Genomic DNA, 15,732 nt, shown 5'->3' with positions numbered 1-15,732 from the left:
TCTGCTAGAAATTTGATTCATATGCTTTTGATTTGCTGCAGTAAATATGTTTTGTCCCAAATTAGTTGTAAAATGTTCACCCAGAATGCAGAATCTGCTCCGTGACAAAACGTATCGCCTTTGTTTTCCTACAATATCCGCTCATAGTAAAGCATGATTACTGTTATAATGGTTCTGTTGGGGCACTCACAGCGCTTGGTTGAGGTTAGGAGAGATTGTGGTCGTGGTTAAAAATGTAAATAGTTACTTACTTAACATTTAACCGAAGCCGTGATCTTTCCCTAGCTTTAAGTGCCTTTGCTGCCTAAACCTAAACACATGCAGGACTCAAGGTGCAAACGCTGGTCTCTCTGGTGCCAGAGGCCTGTGCTTCGTATGCCCACCAACCACCCCCCCTACGACCTGCGTGCAGTGCCAGCGAATTCAGGCAGGAATTACTTTTATTTTTTTCTGCCAAACTTATTTGGCTAAATGAACGAGTATCCAAATGTAATTAAGGTTAAAGAAAGATCACGGTTTGAAAATACATGCCGTGGCCTCGGGTGTCAGAGTAACACTTTGCAAGGCCAACAAGACCTCCTCTCTGGGCAGCCCTGTCTCCTCCACCGAATGATGCCACGGTGCCAACATGAACCTTCACTGAATGAACAAGAACCAAATGTCCACACTTGCAAAATGTGGAGTCAAAGCTCAAGTTTCTCAGCCGACAGTAAAGATTTGAAGAATTTTGTTTGGAGGCACACTAAGCCGCACTGTGATCTCCAGCGAAGACCGTGAGAAGGTGGTTTTGTGGTTTTGGCTCTGGACCCCCCGCGTCTGCTCTGTCTGTGGCTGCCAGTCAACCAGAACACTAATCTAACAGCAGATACAATCCCACCCATCCCAGGCCCTTTGTCTCCTCACGTACTGCGATAGTAATTTATCTCAGGCTTTTATCCTGTCTTTTTTTTTTGGTTATTGTTGTTGTTGACCCCAGTAGAGAGACTGTGGGTGTTTACTTATCTGATTATGGATTTTTATTCTCCTCTCTTTTAAAACAACTCATGTTTGGAGAAGCAGAGACACACATACACACACATACACACAAACACACACCTCTGCTGTGTGACTGTGCTCTATCTATTCACCTTGCGCTGGAGACAACAGGTGATAGCAGACCATGTACAAACACACACACACACACACACACACACACACACACACACTTCCCAGTTTGTTTTGATAGGGTCGTGGGTGTCTGGGGCTCACTGGAGACATCGTGGTCGTGGGAAAGCTGTCTTCCCATCAGATGGTAGCTCTGTGTCACCATTGCTCTTGTCTGTGATCTCCTGTTTTGTCTCAGGGAGACAGGAGACTTTCTCAGGTAGGACAGAGCACAGCCGAGATTACTGCAGTGTAGATTAGGGCAGACCTCTCGCTGCAGATATAGCTACACCACAATGTCATTACTCAAACATAGAAAATACGGAGTACGCCATTTGATATATAGGTGTAATGGAAATGAATTTTCTTTTTTTTTCTTTTTACCTTTTATGCTGTTGTTAGCTTGTTGACTGCTGCTCAGTGCCAGTGGCTGTTGACAGTGGCAGAGCCGAACCCTTGATTGTTGAAGTGTTTCATGGCTGTGAGGCTTAACGTTCACTTTTTCTCCGTTTTTGAAAAATGTTTACTGCAATTTCCCGACAGGAAAAAAATAACCCATGTTTTTAGCACTGAATAAAAAAAGCGATTGGGTGAAAGTTAAAATAATGATCTTTTTTCATCACTTTTCAGCAGGAGCCCAGGTGGCGTTACATTTGTTCCTCATTATGAGCAAAGAAAAGGGCTCTTTGCCAGCACAAAAATTATATTTTGAATGGAAAGTATCACACAAAGAACGAGTTCATTTGAGCAAACAAAACTCCACTCTGTGCTGAATCAATGTGCTGAGTGTTTGCTATTATCCACATAAACACACAATAACCCCTCTCACTCGGTTTTATTCTTTTGCGCTCACCCTCAACCTGGCAGAGTTACAGTGTGCCACAGTTTGAACGTGCCAATCGGAGGATTGGATTGTCTCAATGTCTGAAGTAGGGAAGCGCTGGGAGAAATGGTGAGCAGACACACCGAAGCCACACACACGGTTTGGTTACATACCTAGTTTTGCACAGGATTGAGGCATAATGCCACACCCAGGCAACGCTGCACAACACTTTCCTTGTGCTGCATTTAAGCCGCTCCGTAATCAAATTCGGCCTCATATTTGCCTCCTGACTGCAAGCAGCTCGCCTTCATTAGCAGCGAGGGCCTGGAGTGGGTGTGTCAGGTTGATGTGTTTTCTCCGCCTTGCCTGCTTAGCACGAGCAAGTGATTAGCTCATCGTTTGCTGGGTAAGTGGTGGCAAGACAAGACAGGACACCCCTGGGTTTGTGTGCGAGAGGTGGCGCGCGCGGATGTATATATGAGATGAAACATGAATGTGAGCGAGATTGTTTGCGCGCTCTCACTCGCACCCCGTTGATTTGCAGAAGAAATGGCGTTTTTTTTCGCTCTACGCCCCGGTGCCTCACTTATCACCCGCCTCAGTAATGCGTGTGTTTGGCCTTCTGGCGAAGACAACACCACGCAGCGTTCGTATAACACATGCATACACATGCAGAGCACACTCGCACATTAGCAAACTCATAACAGTTCCTCTGTTTTTATTACAGCTCCAGATGTGGCCTCTCGTGTATGTGGGCCGGTACTGCGCTCTGAGCAAACATGTTCTCAAACACTCACTCACTCAGCTCATACAAACATCTTAGACACTTAGCTTAGGTATGCACACTCGCTCTGTCGCAGCCTCTTCCCGTTTCTCCTCCAGAGTCAGCGGGGGTTATTCCGGTGTGACGGAATTGACAGCACACTCTTGTATCACATCTGTTTCACTTGCTTTTTGAAAGACAAGCGTCAGATTCAACCTTGAATTTGCACACGGCACCTGCTGGCGATCTATAACCGGCGGCATCATCAACAAGTTAGAAGTGAGTGAGTGAGTTCTTTGCAAACAAGATGAAAAAGAAAACACATCAACATCAATATAAATTATGAGGGTATGGGTCATTCATTTCCAAATAGGTTTTTTTTTAAAGAGAGAACTATGTAATATGGTGCTAATTATAAGGGGAAAAACAACATTCTGAGAGTTAAGTTAATTGTGTTGATTTCCAGGAGAATTAACTTGAAGGAAGCCGCTAAAATCTTAATATGCTTATATATCTTAATATATAACATTATATAACAAATTGATATAAACCCAATTAAATATTCATTTATTGTTGGAAACTCTCTTTTTTGTTATGTTGAATTATGCGCTTGCCTGAAGACAAATTTTAAAGGTGCGCGGGGGAGTTCTCTTGTAAACAACGCGCATTGTGTGTATCCTCGATGTCCAACAAATGTACTTGATGCATTTCCTTCCTCGTAAACATTTGTAAAGCCTTGCTGTTTCTTCCTGTCACGTTCACCTGCCGATCAGTGGAATAATGTGAAACCATTGGCAGCATGGTGTATGTTACCTAACCTGCAATTGTCATCTTGCCTGAGAAATGGAAAATGGGAACCCACTCAAAAAAACTGCTCCATAGCGCTACTTCTGGTCAAAAACTCCACAGGGTACCATTATTATTTTTGCATGTTTAGCTGACCCGCTATGCACTGACTAAATTGCGTGCACCACTTCAGCTCTTTCTCCATTTTCCCTAAAACTAGTAATAAATGACAGTTTTTCCAGGAATCTTTCTAGGGATTTATTGTCCATAGTTAAGTGTTATGCATCATAACATGTCTCAATAATCCAACCTAAAGAAAGCCATCTGAAAGTAAGGGCTACAAAGAGATGGACAAATGGGCCTCTACTCATGTAGCCGTACAGTGTACAGTTAGGGGGCTCTGTGTCACCTGGCCCTGAGTCCCGTCTCCCAGCGTCCAGCCTCTCCAAGCCAGTCATCCGCTGTCAGGCTTCTTCCACGGCATTGATGCACGTGTGTGTGTGTGTGTGTGTGTGTGTGTGTGTGTGTGTGTGTGTTTGGCGCTCCCTAATTCCCTCATCTGACTTGTAATCAGTTTTCTGCCTCACTACCTGTTGCTACCATGCTGCCGCCTGTCTGATTACCTGCTTTCCTGCCTCGCTTCCTTTTGGTTGGTTGTCCTTGTTTGACTGTTGTTTCTTTTAAAGTACGGAAACTGCTTTTCACTATAATTACTATGTCAATGTCTGCCTGCATTTCTGCCGTACTGGTTGCCAACCTCTAGACGCCCTGTCTGTCTGACTCTGTTTTTCACACCAATACCCGCAGGTATCTAAAAGAATAATTAACATGCATATCACTCTGTCAGCTGTGCCTGTTTTCTTCTATACAATGTTGTTTTTGAGGTTATAAGTTGGAGAGTGGGAGAAGAGCAGGAGACGAGAAAAGTCGTGCAGCTTAATATCACCAGCAGTGGAAATCCCATTTCAGTAAGTTCAAAAGAGTTTGCAGGCATATCCAACCTTTTAATTTGTTTGGGAGAATTCTATCCAAATTAATTCATATCAGGAGAAAAGACTCGCATTAGGGAAAGTGAAAAACAATTTCAAGGATTTATATTGTTCTCACTGGTTGTCTGTGCAGCACCGAGGTCTGACAGCTCACTAAAGCCTTATCGCAACATGAAGCCTCTTTATTTTTTTTATGATTTCACATTATTTTTTAATGCGCTGATTTTGATTGCCACTGTGAAATAACAGAATAGATCACATCGTGACTTTAATGGCAGTTCTCCCCTCCTCTCCCTGTGCATGCATTTTGCTCATACAGTCATCTGGTTTGCAGCCCAATGCTTCAGTGTTTTGCCATTCAAAGAGACATTTTTTCGTATTCACATTACGGCTCAGATATGGCCTTCTATTAACGATCTAAGAAGAAAGCTGCTGGTGGGCTGGTGCCAAAGTTGGCAGTAAAATCACCATTTATCAGTGTTGGGGGGTAATGCGTTAAAAGTAATATATTACTTTTAGCTGTAACGAAGTAATATATGAAATATGTGAAATTGGTCAAATCTGAAATATCTCCAAAGTGAATCTGTTGTGTTAAACTTGCATTCTCTAACCTTCCGATAAGCAGCGCTCTCTCCGCCTGTGTGATGTTTACTGCCTCACTGGTTTGCATCATTAGCCCTCTGTGGCTGCGGGGCTAATAACACAAACCCGAGTGTCCATGGCTCAGATCTCATGAATAGGAAGATTGTTGGGAGAGAGCGATGGGGTTATCACTCATGTCAAATTCCTGGCCAAAGTGGCCACTTTGTTTGGGAAAGAGATCTGGCTTTGTCACGGCTTGGCAGTCACTCATGCCCCTCCAGTGAAAGGAGCTCAAGACAGCGGAACAAGACCTCAAAAGATAGCGTCGCTGCAGTGTGGACATCTTGTAATTCCACGCTAACACTTTATTTTTTCATTACTGTTGAAATTTTACATGGCTCTCTGTGTGTTCAGTGCATGCCATGGCTCTCATGCCCATTCATGATACACCACATGGATTCTCCTGTCATCAACCAGAAAACAACCTATTTTGTATGAGTCCTGGAGAGCTGGCCGCAGGAGATATGAGAATTTCATCTGGCAGTGATTTGAGACACTGAAAGTGAAGAGGGCCACTTCATCACTCCCGATACTGACGTAGTCAAAGACTCCGAACCAGCCATGACATGCAGGGATGATAAATATGTCAAGCCATCAATTAGGAAACCTAAAACGGGCCGTATATAACTTGGCAGGGAGTTTAAGGTTCAAGGTGTAGTTGGCCATGACTGAGTGTGTCTCAGCACAGATATAATAAGGTGTGATGGCGGTCACACGACAGATTATGTTCCCAAGTGTTAACTTTTGCAAGAAAGAGTGACTCACACAAGAGTTAATGTAACAGCATTGAAATAAAGGAAGTCTCAAATGGACCGGACTCGCGAGACGTCGTCGATGCATGTTGCAAAAAACAGAAGGTCTGATCTGCATTCGTCAGTAAGAGTCCTCATCATCTCCCGAAAGAAAATCCCTTCACTGCAACTTTACTGGAAATCTTGGCCGAGCTCTGCTTAGGAAACTGCTGGGTGTGTTACGACTGAAAATATTTCCTCCCCTGATGATTACTACACATCTGCGCTTGGAACAGTGTCATTTTTGAGGGTTGAGAAATCAGAACTAAATTGCCGCTCCAGCCCTCTCCCTCTTACCCCCGTTGACAGTCCAGCTAAATGTCAAATCTGTCAACGGCTACCACTTTACCCCGAGCGACAAAAGAGGGGTCGGGTTGCTGCTGTGGTTCAGTGTTTGCTAGGAACCCGGAGAGGCCTGACACATGAGAGGCTGCACTCTGAAGTTAAAGATATTTCACTCAAGTACAACATTTGTGTTTAATCTTAACACACATTTAACTCGGAATGACTTTGTCGAGTGTAAAGCTCTCACTAATGTGCGTCTTTACCGTCTACATTTTCTTCTCGGTTGTTTTTTTTTTTTTTAAAGCTGGCATTCCAAAAAATGAAAGCTTACCAGTAAAGGGAAAGCTGCAAGGCTTTTAATAGGAAAAAAACGTGTGTTGGAAGTTTTGAGTTTTATTCAACTTAACTTTAAGGTAAGGAGTTATTCTTTAGATTCAGTTTCTCACCAAAATGCATAATATATCTTTGAGGCCTAACAAACTCGTTGGATGCATTTCCGTCCTCATAAAGCATTTGTAAAGCCAATTTTTGGATATATCTTGAAACCTGTAGAATTTACGTCGACGTTGATACATTGGCTAGCAGTGTTCTTCCTCCACGCCTTCTCTGGTGCGTTGGTATGTTTGTCGACACGTCACCAAATGTTGATCAGTGGTATGATGTGATACCATGTGTATTGCGCTGCCCACATGACGACCATGTGCGTCCTTGTGTGCAGGCACGAAATACAAACACGACAGGGTCCCCGCTCAAAACATTGCTATATAGCGCTACTAGTGGTCAGAACCTCCACACTTTAATATCGATCGAGAAAGACGGCAAATTGGATCGACTGGAATGGATCAGTAAATCAGAACAATATTTCTGTTTTTGTACTGGCGGATATTACTGTTGTAAAAGGAAGCTTTATACCTAATTTATCTAGAAATTAGGTAAACATGGAGTAAGTTAAGAATTAAAGTCTGTCTCTATTGTAGGCCTGATCCAAATGCTTGCATTGCCAGTGAGGTAAATATTTGCTAACTATTGACCACCACTTGAGAATTCAGCTGCAAAAAGTTTGTTGAAAGTTGGTTGAGAGCTGAAGCAGAAACGTAAAATGAGGGTTTGAAGTGAAGAAGTACACGTGAAATCAAAATGGAAAAGATTTTCACATGCTTGCCTCATCGGAGCTTCAGTGTTATTTTTTGGTGCTATTACACGATACGTCAGGGCTGGAGACATTTTTCAGTGGCTGCTGGTGAAATACTTGAGTGACGTCTGCAGCTTACAGAGAAGATGGCCCATCAGACGTCCGCTGAGAGACATTAAGGTATGGTGTCACCACCTCCAGTTTTCAGCCATTACATCAGCCAGTAAAGCCGCCTGTGACTCTCATTTTCTCCATTTTCTACTCCTCTTCAACTCCCAGCATCACCCTCCATCTCCATCATCATTTCTTTCATACTCCACCATTCAGACATTACTTGTCTCAAAAGCATTTCAACCACAAAAAACCTCGAGGCTGAATGAGAGACGAGAGACGAGAAGTAAACAGTTTCTTCTCTGGACTTCAATTACACTATTCATCAATAGGAGTGTCTGGCTGTAAGCTGAAAGATGGGAACCACATTCGCTTTTTGATTTTGGTCGTGCCTGGAGGAGAGCAGATAGAGATTAATGAGCTTGTTAAACCCAAACGGACTCCCAGACAGACAGCACATTAACTGCAGTGTTTGGAGCCCCTCACAACGCAGGTCAGCGGTGTGGCGGCCTATCGAAATCGAGCTTGTCCATCATAAAGAAACTAAGGACATTCAAAAAGAAGATTCCAGTTGTTTTTCCAGCTGTCAGCTTAAGTACTTGAACGAAGGCTTTAATGGAGGTATTTGTCAAATGCTTTACTGTACTGTCAAGGTAACGCTGCATCAATAACTGTGAAACATGCCCCAATAACTTCTCACTTGTTCACAAAGAGACGTTGGACTGCTTTTTGAAGCACCGGATACAAATAAATGAACAGTCAGTTTGACACATGAACAAAACACACGAAACATTTAGGTCTAACAGGCCAGACTTGAAATGTCGTTGATTTGTGTTCACGTTTGCTTTTTTTTTGGTCTCCTGAAATGCTTTTGTTTTTTATTTGCACCTCAGGGCCGTGAGAGCTTGCAGATTGATTGACTGGTGCTCCACTTCTATCGTCTTCACACGCCCTCCCGGATTGATGCAGCAGCCCCGTCCACACGACTCCTGGCTCAACTGCAGAGAGAGGACAAACTGTCTCATCTGCATCCAGAGCCCAACTTTAGGAGAAAAATAGTTTAGCTGACATTTGAGGCCTAGTTGTGTTGTGTGTGGCAACAGCATGTTGGATGGCATGTGTTTGTGTGTCTGTGTTAAAGTGTGTGAAGTGAGAGGAGAGGTGGGGCGCCATTCTGTTGGTTAAGCGTTCCCCTGTGCTCTCCCACGGCGGCTAAACTGCTGACTGGCACTTTCCAGTACAGAGATGGAGAGCATGTACAATATATAGCTTCACACACACACACACACACACACACACACACTTACAGAATACACACACCTGGAAGGCTTACATGGCTTTACATGGAGTGCTGGTCCTCAGCCAGCAGCAGCTGCCAACAACCCATCATCACACTTTTCACCTGGCAGTGTCTCGACAGTCCATCCTTTTCCAGCTCTCCTGTTAAAATGTGCCAGCATTGTGTGTGTGTGTGTGTGTGTGTGTGTGTGTGTGTGTGTGTGTGTGTGTGCACGCGCAAGTGTTAATGTGCATGTCTCTAACATGGTAATGTGTCGGAAAATAAAGTGCTGGCAATGTTGAGTTGTATGCACGGAGCCTCAGTCAAGGCTGTTTGCGTGCAGCCGGCCTCATTCCAGCCACATCATGTCTCGTAACAGGCTTCATCTTAAACTGATTACATTTGTTCCCGCCACAGCACATCTCGCCAGTGATGTATTTACTTCCCTATATGCACTTGTATCGTGAAGCTTCGAAATACAGAGATGATACAAATGTAGGCTGACACACGAAGAGTACATAGTTCTGAAAATATTAGCGTTTAAATGACACCTATGTTGAGAAAGCAAAAAAACAAACAAAATGTGAGGATTTGCTGCTTTTCCTCTATGTTATATTATTTTAAATGTAATATTCTGGGGGGTTTAGATAACTGAGATAAAACAAGCAATGTTAAAATGCCACCATAGGGCACGTTGTTATTACCGAGACATGAGTCCAAATTCCTTCAACCTTAACCCCCTCAGAAACTATGTGTTCTAGGTTTTGCTTGGAAACAGTCCTATTAAAAGATATTGACAATATCAACATGGATTGAAAAACGCCAATTGTGTGTGGTTTTTTTATTTTATAGAATATTAACTCTTCCTCAGGTCATTAAAACCTTCACACTCCTAGTTAGTTGCAGCCCATGTTGCTTGTCTTTTCCCTTCCTCCTCCCTCTTTCTTTTCTGGGATCACTGTGAGAGAGAGAGAGAAGTCCTGCCAGCTCATCCTGCTGTCCGTCACTCCTCACCAGCCAAACACAGAGATCTGGTTACAGCCCGACACCAGCAACCTCCACTTCACAACACACACACAGAGGATGGAGAGGCCTCCTTTGTCCAGGCATGTGTTCGGCCACGACTGGCCTCTTAACACAGCAAAGGCCCACCGAGAGAGAATGCGTAGAGTGTGTGTGTGTGTGTGTGTGGGCTGCTGAGGTGCAGTAGCTGGTGTGACTTGCAAAAAAGTTGTTTTGGGGGCTGGCTTTTGTATGGTGTAAGGATAATGAATTACAGCTGGAGGGGTAGTAAAGTACAACAAAGGGCTTTGAGGTGATGCCACACAGTCTCTGAAGGCCATGTTGGGGGGGGTCACGATTCTTAGGCAGCAGATGAACAGTTCATGTTCTGATTTTATGAGGTTTGGCTGTGTTTCCCCACCCTTTGTCTCTCACGTCTGTTACTTACACATGCAGCCGCAGCCCTAAAGATCATTATGCTCATATAACTAATTAGAAACTAATCACTTTGATTATTTAATCAAAACCACAATCTTTCCCCACCCAAGTGCAGGTTTGGGCTACTAAAGCAATGGTGCAAGTCCTGTGCTTGGTGCACCCAACCGTCCACCTCAACCCCCCCCCCCCCCCCCCCCCCTGCCCGATGACTCCTCCGGGCTCTGGGAGCGCCACACTCCCCGGATTGAGTACAAAGTAAAAAGCTGCCAAAGAATATAACCCAGGCAGCCATTATGTTTCCTCCAAAACATCTCCAGCAAACCAAACTGGTAATGCACGTTGTTGCAGGCAGGGTTGAACGAGCGCCGTCAGCAACACACTGAGATGATTCATCCCTCCAGAAAACAGGTTTGAAAGTCAAGGTGCACCAAAGGCTTCTGCTCCTCAAATACTGGAAATGTACTCAGCTGCACTTAGCCAGAGCGGGTGGGTTGTGTGTCTAATTTTAGAATCAAGCTCATTACACTTTTGTCTGATTCATCTCAGGGCAGCTAAATTAGCATTTTTTAAAACATTTTCTGACACCAGCAGAGGCGTAAAACACTGGCTGATGCCCACACACTCTTTGAAAGTCAGTCTGCAGCGTTTCTGCAGTTTGTTACTGAAACTCGGAGGCTTGTCTGCAGCCCCCCCGGCATAAAAATCAGCTGATATCATCCGCCAGTTGTTAGTTTGAGCAGATTTTTAAATCTTGATAGCACAGTTTGGCTCTCAGATGACAGCTTTGAAGTTTGAGCTTTTTTTATTTTTTTATTTTTTATTTTTAATTTAATGCACGTTTTCCTCAGTAATGCAAACATTTTATTTTAAATTCTTATCTGCCAAGTAGCAGCTTGAAGCCAGCTATGTGACAGCTTGCTGGGTTTGTGTCCTCAGAGAATACATCCCGGTGTGAATCTCTCTGGAGACACATTCATCACATCTTCCTTGGATCTGCGTGTGCGCAAGTTTGTGCTTGCAGAGATGCTGAATGGGAGACCTGGAGTCTATCAGGACTAAATATATAGAGTCTATATGCACGTAAACAACCACACACACACATGTGCATTTACATTCAGACTAACACTCCCATCTCTCTACTTTCAAGCTGCTTTCTGGGTGGCTGTGAACCAGAAATCACAAAAACCCAGCATCGCTTGGCCGTGAATAAAATGTGGCTACGGCGTGCACCTCGACTACTAAATGGGCCTTGTGTGTTATAACAAACAAGGCAATCTCATTGGTTCAAATATACAGCGCTATATAGTGTAGTATAATATAATAATATATTGTGGTGGAGTTTCACACCTCTAACCAAAACAACCCAAAACACGAGAGCGTTTGTTTGCACTGGAGTGAAAAAGCGAAATCTCACACAAGGGCATAAATTACTGCCCAATAATTTACCCACAAAAAGCCAAAACCCATAATTTAAAATGTGTGTCACCGGTGGTCTGTATTGTATTACATTGTATTATTTACATTGTGTTGTGCTATTTTGTGGCTGCATTGATTACAAGCAGCAGTAATGTGTCCAGAGCTAACTTCTCCCCGGGGAACAACAAAGCAAATGTATCGCGTCCCACAAGAACTCCCAGGCATCACAAATTAGAACAACAAAACCCTATTTATTAGCACGGCTCGCTGGCACATTTCAGCAAAAGAAAAACAAAAAAAACCCGGCACCATCGGGGAGCTGTTGTCTCCGTCCTCCGTGTGTGTTTTTTCATTTTCGGCTGCCCTAATTTGCCCCACATGGATTATCATCCATTCCCTCCTGGTTGCCGTGACGCTCTCCAAAATGACAGATGTCTAGAGTTTAGTCCCAGATCTATGTTTATGTACGCACACGCGCGCACACACACACACACACACACACACACACAATTAAAACGCTTATTTTGACATTAATTTACACATAGACCGGCTTCTGTTCTGTATCTCTTGTTCACACACACACACACACACACACACACACACACCACTCTGTGTGCTGATGAGCATGCTTACCTACTGAAGTGTGATTAGTTATATGGGTTGTATTTGGACGATATGGCAGTAGGTGGTGACACAACATGATGCATTGCCAAGGGAGCCGGATCATTAATTACAGTCATTATACGCCAAAAGCACACGTTTACACACAAACACGCACACATACAGTCACTGTGTAACTGCCACCCCCCCACCCCCCCGCCTCACAGTCTAATACAACTAAATAAATGTGCACCTGTTGACACAGCTGGACACACGCAGCGTGTGTGTGTGCGCGGAACACTAACTTCACTCTACGTAGACGTTACTGAGGGGAATTTGCCTGTGTGCATACATATCTGTGTTTTTCTGAATATTGGGTGCTGGCGGCGCATTCACTTTGCAGGTCGCAGCAAACAAACAAACTCACATTCATGCATCACTGCGGAGTAGTAGCTTGTGGCTGCGGCGCTTTCCTGCTGACAAATGTCGTTTGTCATTAGGCTCAAAGACATCCCCTGTCTCCCACGTCCCTGCACTTGATGCTCCCCTCACAAAAAAAAGTTTCAATACTCAAGATTGAACTTTTAGTCTTATTTTGACCATATATATATGTATATACATGTATATACATATATATATGTGTGTGTATATATATATGGTGATTTAAGGTACTTGCTGCCACTATTTATCTGTACCTCATCTCCCTCGCCAGCTTTGAACAAATCACCATCCAGCTGTGAGCCGGGAGACAGATATAGCACAGATTGGAGCACAGAGGCTGGATAGTATCAGCCTCATATAAACAAAACAAACAGGCACCAGGCAACAAACGCCGCGCATTTCTCTGAATCGGAGAGACTTACATTGTGCGGAGATTTAAGATTATCTAATCTCATACACAGTATGTCTCTTTTACTTCTCGACCGAAACCATAACCTTTTCCCTCTGAAACATATCTTTACGGTCCTTTTGCTTCACGCTCTTCAACACAGTGCACAAGTCAGACTTTCAGCAAGTTTCCAAAGAAAGAAAGTGTTTAAAATGGTAAAATGACTGATAACAAATAATATTCCAGCACAAAAAAAAAGAGAATTTTGGTTATTGGTTATTACTTCGTATGTCTCAAACTGAATATACATCGGCGTTCCGCAAAAAGCAGTATCAGTACGCACAAAGCGGTGACGTGTCTGGGGAGTGATGGGCAGATTGTGGGATGACGGCGGGGATGGAGCGGGAGGAGAGGTGGAGGCGTCAGGTCTGACACGCAGTCTGACAATCAGTAGCCGTGCTGTCTCCATTCTCTTTATTTCTATCTGTCTGTCGGCCAGGTCGTTTTGTGTAAGGAAAAGCAAACGTGAGAGACGGATGGAGACAGACACTTTCTAAAACGCCTGACAAGTTACGGCTTTGTTTCTGGCCTATTTTGAAGACAGATTATTGGCCCGTTATGTCTGTGACAAATGCAATGGTGGAAACAAATGTGATCACACCAAAGATCAGGTCCCTCTGCAAATAACCTTTACAGCTTATTCACATCCTGTTTGTCAAAGGAAAAGTAGAGCCAGTGCTACAACATTTACTCAACGTGTCCTTTCAAACCTACATTTTAGTGCAATATAATCTCAAACGGTGCTGGTCTCCCCCCTCTGAAAGTTAAGTTAAGCAGGACGTGTTAACGTCACTCCTATTTTTGCCGCTCATCCATCCACAAACTATAATACTCCCTCATTTTTCTGAGAGGAAAGTAGCCCCATTTGTCAGCACCGTCACCACCGTGTTTTCTCATTTGTCTGTCAGTGATTCGGCTCAGTGAGTTAACGGCAACCTAATTCCCGCCGTTCATTCACTCGCCGCTTCTCTCACTCGGGTGTCGGAGAGACTCGCCACAGGGCTGTGATTTAGTGCTCGGAAACGTAACTACTCCAAGTGGAAACTCACAGAGGGAAGGAAAGGCTTTCCCTCCTCGTATGATGATTGATAAATGATAGTCGGGGGGGTGGGGGGCGGCCTCCAAGCCTTCACTGCCCCGCTGTAATAGCCGGTTACGTAGCGGAGGAGAGACACGCGGCTAAATCCTTCCATCCTTCTCAGGTCTGCTGTCTTTCTTTTTTTTTGTTTCCTTCCTCTTGCCTGTAACAGTGTGGCCACTGTCTACGAATATGCTGCTAATGCGCGACGACTGAAGCTTTTCTGTTCGACATCGGGTCTCTTTCTGGCCGACACATTAGTTTGATGGATTGTTCGAAAATAGTGGTGACCACACGCTGCAATTTCAGGCCAATTTAGGCCACCTTAAATTTACATCAGTTTCAATTGGACATAGACTGAATCCATTCTGAACTGCACTTAAAGCAACAGTTCACTTTCTCATTTTTGGAACGTGCATACCCAACTGGACTTTTTTTTTTGACAGCTCTAGTTACAGGTTTTTTTCAAGTGTGTGCTATAATGTCGCTCAATCTATCTACATGTAGATTTTCTTCAGATAAATCTGCCAGTTTGGAGGCAACAACCAAGAGGAACTCGTGGTGAACACAACAGTCCTGAGTCACAATACTGCACGCTTGTAATTGTAAAGATAAATACACTGTACAATGCATCATCAATACTTATGGGTACTTGCTGGGGGAGGGGGAGGTGCTTCTCCTCCTCCTCCTCCTAACTTCCACAACTCCGGTTTTCCTGTGTCGCTCTCCTTGGGATCAAAAACCGACCAATGACTTAAAGTAAAGTCTGCAATATTAAATATGTGACTACAAGCAACGATTGAAATTAAAGTTAGTGAATATTAGTCACTTTTCATTCAAGAGTTTAACGTTCAAAAGTACGCCCCCCCCCCCTCCATGTCTCACTGCACAGATCACAGATCTAAATCCGGACTTGATCAACCCCTTTCTTGTACACATATATAACCATCGTATTTCTACTTCCAGACTGTCAGAGCCAAATAATAATGATAATATAAAAAAAAAAAAGAAGATAACATTAGATAAGCCGTTATTGATTCCCAGAGGGAGAATTCGGCTGTAATGCAGAATAATGTGCGGTGTCAGTCTTTCGATGCGCACACCTTGATGCGTCTTGACATCCGATTAGATTTGGTTGGATTGAAATGTCAGGATGTGCATCCCACTCACCAGTCAGAGCATTAATGTTGGATGATTTTGACAAAACCCTGAATTATGTTCAGTGATGATGTTTTTAAAAGCTTTGTGTGTTCCTGTTCGCACATGCGACTACTGTATGGTTAAGGTTAAGGCAACTAAAAGCACTTGGCGAAGGTCAGGTCATGGTTTAAAAAGCCAATTGTTTTTTTCAGCGGTCTTCGAACTTAAGGGACACTCTTCTCCCCGAATTGGCGATGAGCGTTGAGCGATGAACTGCACGTAAATCTAATATCCCCAAATAGCGGGGAATGATCCTGTAACCTTTGCAAATTCATGCTCAACTTGTGAAGGTGTTACTTGTACTTTTGCTGTTCCCGTCCTTTATTAAAAACTGTTGATGTCTCCCTGGATCACGTCTCAAGTCT

The sequence above is a fragment of the Enoplosus armatus genome, chromosome 7 (assembly GCF_043641665.1).
Source record: "Enoplosus armatus isolate fEnoArm2 chromosome 7, fEnoArm2.hap1, whole genome shotgun sequence".
NCBI lineage: Eukaryota > Metazoa > Chordata > Actinopteri > Centrarchiformes > Enoplosidae > Enoplosus > Enoplosus armatus.
Note: the sequence above shows the minus strand (reverse complement) of the source record.